Raw genomic sequence first — 14,374 nt, forward strand, 5'->3', positions numbered from 1 at the left:
CAATGGTTTTCTAGTACAATGTCTTTTCATCTGAAAGCTGCGGAGCTGATAGCCCATCGAATCCAAATGCCGGCGAAATACTATTCATCTCGTAAGCCACCTGTGTACCTCCGTGACTGAAACAAGTACCCGCACTCCTTATCGTCCATAGTCATCGAGCCTAACCACAAGTGCCTATGTAATGTGAGATCCTCCTGGAATTCCAGTCACTCAGAATTCTGTTTTACGTGCTCCTCATTCTCAGTGATGGAGAAAGAAGACGCTTCGGTCTCGTAAATACTGTTTGCAACAACTTCGCGTTTCTTGGCGACTACATAATAAATATAGGCAATGACTTACAGTTCCTGAGCAGTAGACTATAGATCAATGTCTGTTTTTGTCCACCGTCGAGTGAGGGCACGTGACACAGTTAACGGTGAGATGCAGTGCCTGGATAGCTCAGCTGGTGTGTGTCACACAGTTTTTGTATGCCACAACTTTTCATATCAGGGCACACTACAGAGTGAAAGATTCGTTGTGGTAACGATGCTCTAGGCTGTGGCTAAGTGCTAGTCCCGCAGAGATTGCAGGAAAACTTATGCGAAGTTTGGACGCCAACATTGAGGCTGGGAGCTATAACACGCTATATCCAGGCTATAAACAGTTAACACTCTTCAAGTGATGACTTTCTTCTTTTAAACCATTGTGATACGCCAGTTGCGCAGTGAGTTGTGACTGTAGGGAAAGGTAAGACACAACAAAGCGTGCATATGGTGAATGCATTCGGGTTTGTACGAGGGTCACTCCAAAAGAAATGCACAGTATTTTTTTTAAAATCCATCTTTTATCCTACATGTTTGAAAGTTTTACAGTGTGTAGATACATTCTTTAGGAACAATATTTTCATTTCTCCAGATAATTTCCATCCCTCTCAACTGCCTTACGCCATCTTGGAACTAGCACCTGTATACCCACACGGTAAAATCGTGGACCAATCTGTTGGAGCCACTGTTTGGCAGCGTGCACAAGGGAGTCATCATCTTCAAACCTTGTTCTACGAAGTTTCCCAAAGAGATGGAGCCAGGTCAGGACTGTAAGGCGAGTGTTTCAGTGTTGTCCATCCGAGTGTTGTGATCGCTTCCATGGTTTTTTGACTGACATGTGGCCGTGCATTGTCGTGCAACAGCAAAACATCCTGCTTTTGCCGGTGTGGTCGAACACCATTCAGTCGAGCTTGAAGTTTCTTCAGTGTCGTCACATATGCATCAGAATTTATGGTGGTTCCACTTGGCATGATGTCCACAAGCAAGAGTGCTTCGGAATCGAAAAACACCGTAGCCATAACTTTTCCAGCAGAAGGTGTGTCTTTCTTTTTTTTTTTTTTTTTTTTGGGTGAATTTTCATGGTGCCACTCCACTGATTGCCTCTTCGTCTCTGGTGAAAAATGATGGAGCCATGTTTCATCACCTGTCACAATTCTTCCAAGAAATTCATCTCCACCATTCTCGTATTGCTCCAAAAGTTCGCTGTTTTTCTTGTTTCTTTGTGAGCCACTGTCAACATCCTGGGAACCCACCTGGCACAAACCATTTTTAATGCCAACACTTTCAGTATTCTGCAAACACTTCCTTCCCCTGTCCCAACGTAGCGTGACAATTCTTTCACTGTGATGCGTCTGTCAGCAGTCGCCAATTCGTTACCTCTCTGCACATTGTCTGGAGTGTGTGCAGTACGAGGCCTGCCGCTGCGAGGGCAGTCCTCAATATTGTCGTGCCCGCTTTCATCACGTAACCTGCTTGCCCACCGACTATCTGTACTGCGATCGACAGCAGCATCTCGATACACCTTTTTCAACCTCTTATGGATGTTTCCCACTGTCTCGTTTTCACAGCACAGGAATTCTATGACAGCACGTTGCTTCTGACGAACGTCGAGTGTAGCAGCCACCTTGAAGGCATGCTGTGACGGCGCCATTCACGGGAACAGGTTAAACTAAGTTTGAAAACAAGCGAGAAGGATGTATCTACACACAGTAAAACTTTCACACATGCAGAATGAAAACTATTTTTACAGAAATAGTGTGCATTTCTTTTGGAGTGACCCTCGTACTTCGGGCAAGGTATTGTGAAGCGAGGTGCAAGGTGAAATGTTCTACATTTAAGGCTAGGAATTACAGCTCAGAGTCTCGTCCCAAATAAGCGAGTGGACACGTCATTCTGCATATGAGAGAGCGAGTGGGGATTTGAAGGGGAAGTAGGGAGGGGATTAAATTATCCTCTCGGTAGGACCTTGAGTGCTAATACGGGGAGTGGCTCTAATAGATCTTCGCCATACATCTCCAAGGTCCCTCCCAGTATGGGGCACTTCATATCGTATTCACAGCAACAGCGGACTGCGAACACACGCCGAGTGCACAGCCTCAAGGAACGCCATACATTACGGCTGTCACAGCAGCCGCGTAAACGGAAATAGTGGGAAGGAACCACGAAAAGGCATGCGATTAATGTCGCTCGTGAACGAATACCGTCCCAGATCTCCGATTAACTTTTCAAGCTTTAATTTTGAAATAACTTCATTGTGAAAGCATCCGAAGTTGCTGAGTGGATGCTGTATATATTAATTTCAGTGGGAGAATGTACAATAATTGTCAGTCATTCGATACGATATATCGGTGGCGGTTCGTGGAGTTTTTTCTAGGGGGTTCACTGGAAGGTGAGCTACAAAGCTTGAAATAACTAACATAAACGAAAAAAAAAACAATTTCTGTACGGAAGTACGCTTATTTTACTATCAACTTTCGTGTGAAAAATCCATTTTCCACTCATTAAGAGCAGAGGCTCTGTCAATGCACCATTCATTTAAGTCTACGACGCTGCGTACGAGGTCCATCACGAAGGAGAGCGCTGTTGCTGCTATTAACTGCTCTTGATTCATAATACTTGCCAGACAAGCTTTTATTCTCTCTAGGGTAGAAAAAAATCGCTACGCCTCAGACGACGTAAGGTAAGAATTACTTTGAGAAGTTTCTTCGTTTCACTAAGACGCTTCGAAAATTATTTTCGAACAGGAACTGCAGAAGTCTAACAGCATCTGTGAGAGTTCTGCACTCATTCCTCGTGTATGACAGCTGAAGCTCTGTTCCCAATTTATTGCATTCAAGAAAGAGACATATTGTGCAAAGCCTCTACAGCAACGTTTGCGGAAACTGACTTGCATGCAAAGGAAACTTTTCGGAATTATATAAATTTGCAGCAACGAGACACCATGTAAAGTCAAAGCGTGCAGCAACCTGAGCAATAGTCATCTCTTACATTTCTTTTGAAACAACACTTTTTTGAATTAGTTTCGCTGCTTCTCTATCGCAGGCTACAGCAGTATCTGCACGTGGAAATCATTTCAATGGTGCTATTTCTTTTTTTATATAAGAGGTGGAGCCCCTCCACGCCCACACCGGCATGATGGCCAACACAAAAGGTTTACTGCCATCTCTGCATAAGGGTTAGTATTCACTAAAGTGAGGTGTCGCAGGATGTGGGTACTGCGATGTTTGCGTACGTCTGGTTAGGATTAACCATTAATACGCGCTCATCTGGAGATAGATTGGTCGAAATCTGACGAAGGGTAGCGGTTTGAAGGGCAGAGGAAAAAAAGTGCCAAGGCAAGAGCCAAGGGAAAAAAACCTCTGCGAAAGTTAGGTCGGGTGGTAAGAGCAGTAGCGGTTGTCTTGCTGCCTGCGATAGGTTGTGCAAGGATAGGCTTTGTTAGTAGTGGGTACCATGCATGTCGATACTTTGACGTTGTGCGTTTGTGCTGCTCGGCGGCTGGCGCTGGGTGCTGGTACAGAGTCCTCGTTCAGCGTCCTGCAACCTGCAACAGTTAGGTTTGTTATCGGTCTTGTGTCCGATAGGTCATATACCGGAGGCACAGTGTGAGGGAATGTTGGCAGATTGTTTGTACGTCTGTGGGCGAGCTCGTCGGTGTCCCTGCTGTGGCCTGTTGGTCGGCTCTAATAGCAGCTGGTAGTTGCCAGTCAGTGTTGCTGATATGTAGGGGCTTGCCGACGTTTGTCGCTGTTTGCGTATGTTAGTTTACCATAGGTGGCTATGCCCTAGCAAGCAGTGTCTTTGGCCGCTTGTGCTTCCACCTGTGGTTGTGATCGTAGTTTCCCAGAGTGAGGATGAAAGGATTGTTCGAGTGTCTCGAGTTCCTGTATAGTCGTGTGGCGTGCTTTTTGAATACTTCCTTGAGGGTATCAAGGCGGTATTCATGGTGAAGATCCACGGTGCGTGTGTAGCGTGGAGCGTTGCTAATGATTCGTAGCACCTTGTTCTGTATGATCTGTAGGCGGCGCAGTCGTGTAGGAGCTGCATATCCCCAGACGGGAGCTGCGTACGTCATCAGAGGTCTAATTAGTGTCATGTATATGGACCTCGACACCCTCCTATTCAGTGTGCTTTCCCTGTTGAGCATTAGGTAGAGCTGTTTGAGCCTCGCGTGCGTTCGGTTGGCAACGTATTCGATGTGATCCCCCCATGTAAGTTTCCAGTCCAGCCAGACACCAAGGTACCAGACTTTCTCTCGGAAACGTATTGGGCGTGTATGTAGTGTTATTGGTCTACAGTGTTGGTGTTTGCGCAGTAGTTTCGGTCTGCGTGTGAACAGAACTGCTTCGCACTTGTCGACGTTTACTTTAATACGCCATCGCTCCAACCAAGGCTCAGCTGTTCTGAGTGCTGTGGTGCTATCTCGGATATCTTTTTGAACTGTTCTACTCCTTGTCGTTTAGTGAGTCAACACCTCATTTTTGTAATTGTTCAATACTGCAACGTGTGGCACAGTATGACAAAATACAGGCAACCAAATTGAAATGCTGGGTCCCTTAATTTCAGACGGAGCCCTGTTGCTTGAGTACTTGTAGTGGTTTGTGGAGACGTGAACTCAGTTTGCTCCAGGCGTTCTACAAGTGGCTCTGTTTTCATAGACACTTCCACAGACCTTGGTTTAAAATTCCGTCTCGTGTTGGAAACGAGAGGTTTTCCTCTTCACTGTGTCAATTAGCACCGCTATTCGCTGTGAATAACTGTGGGAAAACCTAGGAATCTCACTAATGTCAGCAAACAAATTTCTAACGTCCGTATTCTCACACGTTGCTTAGTTTAAAATCAGATACAATATATGAGCATAACAATAAAAAAAATAGGCATGTTTGTTCAGAGGAATTCGTTCAACTGCACGACGATCACTTATAACAGCTGTACCATCATAACTCATAGAAATAGAACTGGAAGGAAAATCAGTATTGGCCGTATTTTGTTGTTTTATTGTCATCAAATTCGATTTTCGGTCATTTAGTAACCATCCTCAGTGCTGTATTATACAATTAAAATTGGTAGGCACTGGTATCAAGCTATAACCACAAGCTTAGAGCGATATTTGCGAATATGATCATTGTGTCTTACAACTGAGTGTCTGTAAGCACTATCCAGTTATTGCCCAAACCAGTTTCAAATATGACTGCAGACGTCGGCGGGGAGGTTTACATACTCGTTTATTACTAAACAATTATCTGTTACAGAGGCATGAGAATGGATGATTTATAGTCCCACAGTAGCCACTATTAGGATATACTTCATTTATCAATTTAATAGACCGATTTCAAGACGTTTGATCTTAACTGACGTGGATCATTTGTTCGACGGTGAATACTTACTCAGACCGATCCAGCGCAGATGTAATTTTTTTTGTGTTTTTCGTCCAAAAACAAAACTCCATGGTTTAAAACAAAAAAGTGAAAACAAAAAATATAAGTTTAGCTGCTCTGTATCACTTTGTCTCAGTTTTGGCCACCCAATGATATGATCAGGCCGGCCGAGGTGGCCGAGCGGTTCTAGGCGCTACAGTCTGGAACCGCGCGACCGCTACGATCGCAGGTTCGAATCCTGCCTCGGGCATGGATGTGTGTGCTGTCCTTAGATTAGTTAGGTTTCAGTAGTTCTAAGTTCTAGGGGACTGATGACCTCAGAAGTTAAGTCCCATAGTGCTCAGAGCCATTTGAACCATTTTTTGATATGATCAACGTAACATGTGATTCTCAGGTTGATCATATCGAAACTGTTCATGCGAATAAATCAAAAATATAAGTCCTAGTAGAGGCTCGTGACCGACCATCCTGTGGCTTCGTATACTGTCTCAACAGCGGACTCTCACAAAGATAAGATGAACGATTCTAGCGAATTGATACCTGGTATTGTGACAGGAACTAGTCATTTAAGGATGATTATACAGACTATTACAAAACAATACCGACTTGGAGGGTTTGCTGTGCGTCTCGTGAGGAATAAATTGAGGACGGGAACATATGTCCGGAAACTTCATCCGACGATGCTACACACCATCAGACTCATAGGCGCCGGCACCTGCCGCTAGCCCAACTCTTCCGCAGCTGGCGGACCATAGGCGGAAGGTCTCGCTACGGTGTTTGTTGTTCAGTGAAGGCGACTGATTGCCACGGTCACCGGTGGGGAAGACGGAGTTAGCTGTTGCGTAGGCAGGCTTTGTCTCCTACGAATGAGAAACCCTGTTGCCTCGGTGGATGACAGTTTCAGACACATGTTTCCGTCTAGAATCTCCAGTGTTATTTCGAACACAGGGGAAAAATAGGCTGCGTATGGAAACCAGTGTCCAAACCGTCATCCAGAGAGGCAATCGATCATCATACCCACAAGAGACAAGGCCTTTCTACGCAGAAGGTAACTCCATCTCCTCCAGTGGGGATCATGGCAGTCAGTCACGACCGCTGAATAACAAACAACACTGTGAGACTTTCTGCCTATGGTCCGTCAGCGTACAAAGTAACTTTTGCTGCTGAAGGGGCGGGCTGGCAGCAGGCCCTGGCACCTACAACTTCAATGCTCTGTAGCGTCGGATGACGTTTCCGGAAACGGGTTCCTATCCTCAATTTGTTTCTCACGATACTCTCTACAAGCACTCCAAGTCTGTCGCTATAGTTTTCTGACACCCTGTATGTAATGCCTGAAGAAAATATGAAGCGCCCACAAGAGGGAGAGGAATACAAAATTCCAAGCTAACGTCTTGAGAGGCCATGTGATGGTATGCCTGTGATTACAAATTGGTGTCAAATTTACAAAAAAGTTTTAGTGTGAGTCTACTTATCAGTATAAAGTTGCACCTTCAGTGACCTGGATGCATACACAGATTCAGTTGGGAAGGGTATGATTAAGCCATTGTATCCTCTCCTGAAGCAATTTGGCCCACAATTGTTGTAACTGGTCCATAATATCCTGTATGCTGGCACTGGGACGGTGCAGATGTCCCAGCTCATCACTCACTGGCGAGAGTACTGGCGACCTTGCTAGCCATGGGAGTCACTCAACATCATGCAGACAGTTCACTGAAACGTGTGCCATGTGAGGATAGCATTGTCATGTTGTCAAATTGCACCACGATGCTGTCGCATGAGAGATACCACGCGAGAACAAAAGATGTCACAGACGTAATGTTATGACATCAGAATTTCGGGTAACCAACACCATTCAGGACCTGAAATAGTCTGTGGCTCCCTGTATCATAACACCATGAGAGCCTCTCCAAATCATTGGAAATATGGAACCTATCCCCATGTCGATGTCATCGATGAATACAATGCGACCCCATTCACGAGCAGTCCATACTTAGCAGGTCGCAGTACTATACCAAAAACAGCCGTTTGTGTTGTGGTGTTGGCGACAGCCTGCGTTTGGGATGGTAATTCCCTAGGCCAGCTGCTGCTAGTCTCTGACCAAGGTTGCACCTTGACTGTTATAACGTTGCACCTTGGCTGACCTCGATGCATGCAATGATTCAGTTGCGAAGGATATCATAAAGCCATTGTAAGAGCCTTGTTGTCGGATGGCAGAAACAGTTCACATTTATCATCTCTTTACATTGCCCAAGGCAACGGCCTTGCCGCAGTGGATACACCGGTTCCCGTCAGATCACCGAAGTTAAGCGCTGTCGGGCGTGGCCGGCATTTGGATGGGTGACCGTCCGGACCGCCATGCTATGTTGCCATTTTTCGGGGTGCACTCAGCCTCGTGATGCTAATAGTAGCGGCTCTGGTCACAGAAAACCATCATAACGACTGGGAGAATGGTGTGCTGACCACACACGCCCCTCAGCTGAGGATGACACGGCGGTCGAATGGTGCCGACGGACCATTTGTGGCCTGACGACGGAGTGCTGCTGCTGCTGCTACTACATTGCCCCAGAATTAAGAAATGGCTTCAAATGGCTCTGAGCACTATGGGACTCAACTTGTGTGGTCATAAGTCCCCTAGAACTTAGAACTACTTACACCTAACTAACCTAAGGACATCACACACACCCATGCCCGAGGCAGGATTCGAACCTGCGACCGTAGCGGTCCCGCGGTTCCGGACTGCAGCGCCAGAACCGCACGGCCACCGCGGCCGGCCCAGAATTAAGAAAAGATAACTAGGCTTTAACGACCAATCAACGAAAAGGTCATTAGAGACGGAGGACAATCTCGGATAGGGGGAAGGATGCTGAAGGAATACCGGTATTCCCCTTAAGCGATTCAGGAGAACAACAACAAACCTAAATGTACACTGCCGTACGGTGATCTGAACCGCTGTCGTGCCAAATATGAGTACATTGTCTTATCAGTGAACCCCTCTCAGGCCGGCAGCGGTGGTCTAGCGGTTATAGGCGCTCAGTCCGGAACCGCGGGACTGCCACGGTCCCAGGTTCGAATTCTGCCTCGGGCATGGATGTGTGTGATGTCCTTAGGTTAGTTAGGTTTAAGTAGTTCTAAGTTCTAGGGGACTGATGACCACAGATGTTAAGTCCCATAGTGCTCAGAGCCATTTGAACCATTTTTGAACCCCTCTCAAGATCTCAAATCACTCAGTTTTACTGTCCCAAAGACTGGTGTTAGTTTTTCGTCATACACCATTGCTCTAGACAGCACCTGAGCTCATGGTAAAACTGATTTAACGCTATTAAGTTCATAACGACGTATGTTACATCGTGCTTGATCGTGTTCACGTGTGGTTCTCCTATTTGTATTTGATGTTGCTGACATTTTTTCTGTTGTTGTGCCACTGCCTTTCAAATTGGCGTCCAACTAAGGAGAATGCTGTCCCCGCATTTCTCGACGACTAACTTAAAGGTACGATATTGCAGTGCCAGTGTTATTCTGAATTACGATGCAAAGTTCCTACGGACATGCATGCGCCTCCAAAGGAACAGACAGTGCGACGACTACAGCCGTTACGGAATACATTAAATGTATTCGCAGTTGCGAATGTGGACAACCATTAGCTGTAGAAGGGAATGACGACAGTGAAAATTTGTTCCAGACCGGGACTCAAAACCGGATTTTCCGCCTATCGCGAGCGGCCGCCTTACCATCTGGCTATCCGTACACGACCCACGACCATACCCTATGTCGTCAACCATGCGTCTACGACCTGTATTCGTACATTCATTATGTGTATTCCTGTACAGGTGAGACATTTTACTTGAAATACCCTTGCCCGGTGTCAGTGGATAAATGAGATTGCAATCCCCTGCTATACCCGCAGGACAGGAAAGATTAATTTGTGGAAAGGGGCCAAAATGAGTGGCTGTCAGTTACACTCGAACATGGTTGACGACATACGAAAGTTTGTGTCTGGTCATGGGTCGTGCACAGATAGCCAAATGGTAAGGCAACCGCTAGCGATAAGCGGGGAACCCGGGTTCGAGTTTCGGTCCGGCACACAGTTTCATTGTCGTCATTCCACTCTACAGCTCATATTTGTCAATATACATTTCATGTAGAAGCTGAAAGGGGGGGGGGGGGCGCTGGCTGGTGTGGCCGAGCGGTTCTAGGCGCTATAGTCTGGAACCGTATGACCGCTACGGTCGCAGGTTCGAATCCTGCCTCGGGCATGGATGTGTGTGATGTCCTCAGGTTAGTTAGGTTTAAGTAGTTCTAAGTTACAGGAGATTGATGACCTCAGTAGTTACGTCTCATAGTGCTCAGAACCATTTGAATCATTTATTTGAAAGGGGGCAAGGTGACATCGCGGAAGTATCTGTCCTGGCACTAAAGCGAGTCTGGCTGGCACGCGACTAGCCCTGCTGCCTGCTGCCGAGGCTGCAACACCGTCAGTGCAGCATAGTTTGAGGGCCAGATCGTCGCAGTGCTGACCTAGATTACACCACGTACTGAGCCTGGCACGGCGCCACTTCCGTCGTCTAGGCACTCGTAAATAATGTCCTGTTGCAACAGCGCAGGTCGATCGGCCATAAATATCTCCCGCTCCAAATACGCAGCATCTGTCATCGTACACAGCCAACACTGAGAAGTTCTCAACTGCAGTCGTCGACCTGATGATCAAATGGTTCAAATGGCTCTGAGCACTATGGGACTCAACTGCTGAGGTCATTAGTCCCCTAGAACTTAGAACTAGTTAAACCTAACTAACCTAAGGACATCACAAACATCCATGCCCGAGGCAGGATTCGAACCTGCGACCGTAGCGGTCTTGCGGTTCCAGACTGCAGCGCCGTTAACCGCACGGCCACTTCGGCCGGCCGACCTGATGATCGACCTACCTAACTACTACTAGAAGTTGCCTCTGCCATTTGTGCGTCTATGGGCTATGTCTAATTCTGATGCTACCGGGATATGAACTGGTGCTTTCCTCCTGGACCCATCTGCTGGCTGACTTTGCGACGGTACCTAACGGTTACTGACGAGGTAGTTGCTCTTCCATACATCATACCAGACGAGCAAACCAGTAGCCTCTTTAACTACGGTTACTCATACTTTAGGTAATTGGGCTATGCACAACTCTGTTTAAAATAAAAGCTCGACGTAGTCATAGGTTCGAGCCGCGCACGTCTGCTTTCACGCCCCGCAGCTACTTCGCTGCTAATAATAACCTGTAGCTGTGATCCTGCAGTCTGTGTTATGAACGTTCGATACCACACTTGTTAGGGATTACAGTTATCGACCACGGTCCGTATTAGTATCGTTGGTCCCGCGAGTCGCGACCAGCGCCGCCCCGCGGCTTGTATCAAGTTTCTAGCGAGCTCTCGACCACTCTTGCTCGGGACCAAGTAGTTAAGTAGCATAGCCTTCAGCTGATAGGATTCCCCCCTTTTCGTTTTTTCCTCTCCTCCCTCCTTGTTTTTCCCCCTCCTGCAGGTCCCCCCCCCCCCCCCACCCACCCCCCATCTGCCTTTGGCTCGGGAGTGTCGTCTTTGTGCTGCCACTTTCGTGCAGTGTTCTACAGTGAGTGTTCTACAGTGCGTGTTTTACAGTGGGTGTTCCGTGTTGTGTTTTTTGGGACTTGTTGCGAACGGCCATCATGCTGTCGCTGGGTGTGCCTTTTATCTCTTGCGAACAGAAACCAGACTGTCGCCATTTTTTTTTAATTGTGTGTCTACTATGTTACTTGTCTGATTCCTGTGTATTTTATCTACATTGCCAACCCCTTTTGCTTTCTGTTTTAACTTTCCGCAATTTTACGCCATTTTACACTTTAAATCACCATTTTATCGCCTGTTTTTCCTTGTTTCTTTCTTCTTCCTTTATTTAAAAACAGTCTGTAGGCTGTAGAGCAGCGTAGTAAGCTGCTGCCAGCCCGCCTCCTTCGGGGGGAATTGAAAATCAATAAAGAAAAAAAAAAAAGCTGATAGGAAGCAACCTCTAACAAGGCGCTTAGTAACGTATGGCCTAAGAGAGGCCTCAATAGCTATCTGTTTGTAATTATATGTATACAGCCAAGAAGAATCCTGTACAAGCAGTTAAGTACAATATATATTATTTTTTTAACAAAACTTCTAATTATTTTAGTCGTTGCAGATCCAGACCATGCAGCCAGTTCCTTATCGACGTTACTGACAAAAAAATGTGTGTGAAATCTTAATGGACTTAACTGCTAAGGTCATCATTCCCTAAGGTTACACACTACTTAACCTAAATTATCCTAAGGACAAACACACACACACCCATGCCCGAGGGAGGACTCGAACCTCCACCGGGACCAGCCTCACAGTCCATGACTGAAGCGCCTGAGACCGCTCGGCTAATCTCGCGTGGCCGTTACTGACAAACCTGCTGTAATTTATATGTTTCTATTTAGTATTGGCCACCATTCAACATTGGCGACGACTCGTTCGTCGTCGTCATAACACAGTCAAATAGTCAAAATAAACAAAAACGCAAAATAAAAGTTAAATGAATAATTTAATAATAAGTGTTCTATTCTAACTCCTGAAGCTGATGTAGACAACAGAGAATTACATTGAATAATGTTTATTCAAGAAAGTACACCTCAAATACGATAGTCGGTTAAAATACAGACACAAAATATCCTTATCAAATGCTGTAAAGTTACGTTGGGCGCGTTCCGAGAATGGTAGCAATATCCCCAAACTAAACAGTCATCAGAGGTAGGCGAAGACTACGTCTATTTCGCACTCACAGAAGTTTTATGCCGCGTACGGGTAAAGTAGAAAAACACAATACGCTAATACAAAAGCAGATGAAACTCTGTGGCAGACGGATACTGAAGAAGTTTGTAATGAAAAATACGAGGACGACAGCTGCAAAAATCACTACAGAACTGAATGTCGCACACGCGAACACTGTCAGCATGAAAACAATGTGAAGGGAGCTTCATACGCAGGGAATTGCAGGGCGGTCTGCAATTCCAGAACCACTCATGGGAGTTGCATTTGCCCTTAACAGGAGGCCGTGGTTCCCAAGAGAGAAAATATGGAATATGGAGTAAAGGAAGGAGTCTTGCTTCACACTGTTACAGTTTGTGGTCGGGTTTAAGTGAAATATAAGGAGGATTCGGTAATGGTTAGAGGAGCCATATCGTGGAATTCCGTAGGCCCTTCTACAAGGTCGCATTACTGCCAACGATTATGTAACCATTTTGGCTATGTGATCATTTTGGGTGATCAGGTACAATGTTTGTTCCAAGACGACACGGACCCTGTTCACACAGCTAGTGTCGTTTTGTGAGAGGGAGGAGGAATTGTTGCATCTCTCCTTTTGAGCGTCTGTTGTCTACTTTGGAGAGAAGCATGTGTGATAGCTATCGACCTCCACCATCGTTACCTATCCTTGGCACCATTTTGCAGGAAGTGTGGTATAAAATACCGTTGTAAACTATAAAGGACCTGTATTTATTCATTCCGAGATAGCCTGAAGCTGTTTTGAAAGCCCGTGATTTCCTTACCTTGTATTAAGTGTGGTAGCATGTTTTTGGTGTATCCACATTTTTGGCTGCCCATGTACCTAGACGTACAATAATAAGCACGTAAGAGATATTAGACACGTAGCTAATAGACGGCAGTAAACAGTGTAGCAGGGTCATGTAGGCTCGAGTGTTTATTGACCTCATAGCGGGTTACAATGTTGTGTAGAATGGTTCACGGGCGAGCAGGTACGTAGAACCAGTTGATCGGCCATCATAAATTCATTGAAGCAGTGAGAGAATAACATGTTTATTGATCATAGTACCAGCTGAGTCCCGATGATGGCTCCAGTCGAGGACGTACTCTGGAGCGACAGCGGGCGAAGGAATACCGACGAAGGATGCAGCGTCAGTACACAGGCCTGTACTAGCAGAGTGCCTAAACGAGCGGCAGGTGGTGGTCCGGCAGTAAGTGAAGTACTGGTGGCGTTTGAGCACGGCTGCGAACCACGGACCCCAGAGTTGGCGCCCTGAAGTCGGCTAAAGTGGTAAGGCCACGCGTATTAGTCGAGCTAATCGGCCGTGCAGTAATGGTACGAAGTAAGATGAATTTGTTGTACGGGTTAACGCCAGCGGGCCCAGGTCTCGGGGCGCGCCGCGGCAGTTCCGGCTTCCGGTTAGGTGACCGATACGAGCGAGTCCAGAAACAAAGGTTAGCCTTGAGGCGTGCTGCTGCTCGCGTTGGTGCCGTTGCTAGGTTGGCATCTTTAGTTGGTGTAGTTGCGGTTGTCGTCTTCTTCTTGTGTTCATTGGCGTCACTCCGTTTCCAAGTGTTGTCTGTCCGCTAGTGGCAGCAGCGGCGGTTTTCGATATCTAGTGACGGTGGTACTATCTTTGGGGCTACGTTTTGGTGTTTCGGTGTCGTGTGAGTCGGCAGTTCGGTTGGGGACAGACAAGCAGCCAGGTCCGCGCAGCGCGGGAACACGCCAAGACCACTGGCGGCATGAATGCACTGCCGGGTGGAAGGGCTGTAGTCACGACGGGTACAACCTCGTTGTCAACCGGACCCAGTTGAGTGGGCCTTAATTCAAGTAGTGAAACCTCTACCATTGTGAGATCTCGCAATTTGCTCGAGTGTTGCTGCTCGCAGTGTCGCCGAGACGAAGAGCAGC

At 46.7% G+C, this 14,374-nt stretch overlaps 1 pseudogene; it reads left to right on the top strand.

The window, feature by feature from the left end:
• Nucleotides 1-7,931: 7,931 nt before the first annotated feature.
• On the top strand, nt 7,932-8,049 carry LOC124607701 (annotated as a pseudogene).
• The last annotated feature ends 6,325 nt before the right edge of the window (nt 8,050-14,374 follow it).

This window comes from Schistocerca americana, chromosome 3, assembly GCF_021461395.2.
Source record: "Schistocerca americana isolate TAMUIC-IGC-003095 chromosome 3, iqSchAmer2.1, whole genome shotgun sequence".
NCBI classification, from domain to species: Eukaryota; Metazoa; Arthropoda; class Insecta; order Orthoptera; family Acrididae; genus Schistocerca; species Schistocerca americana.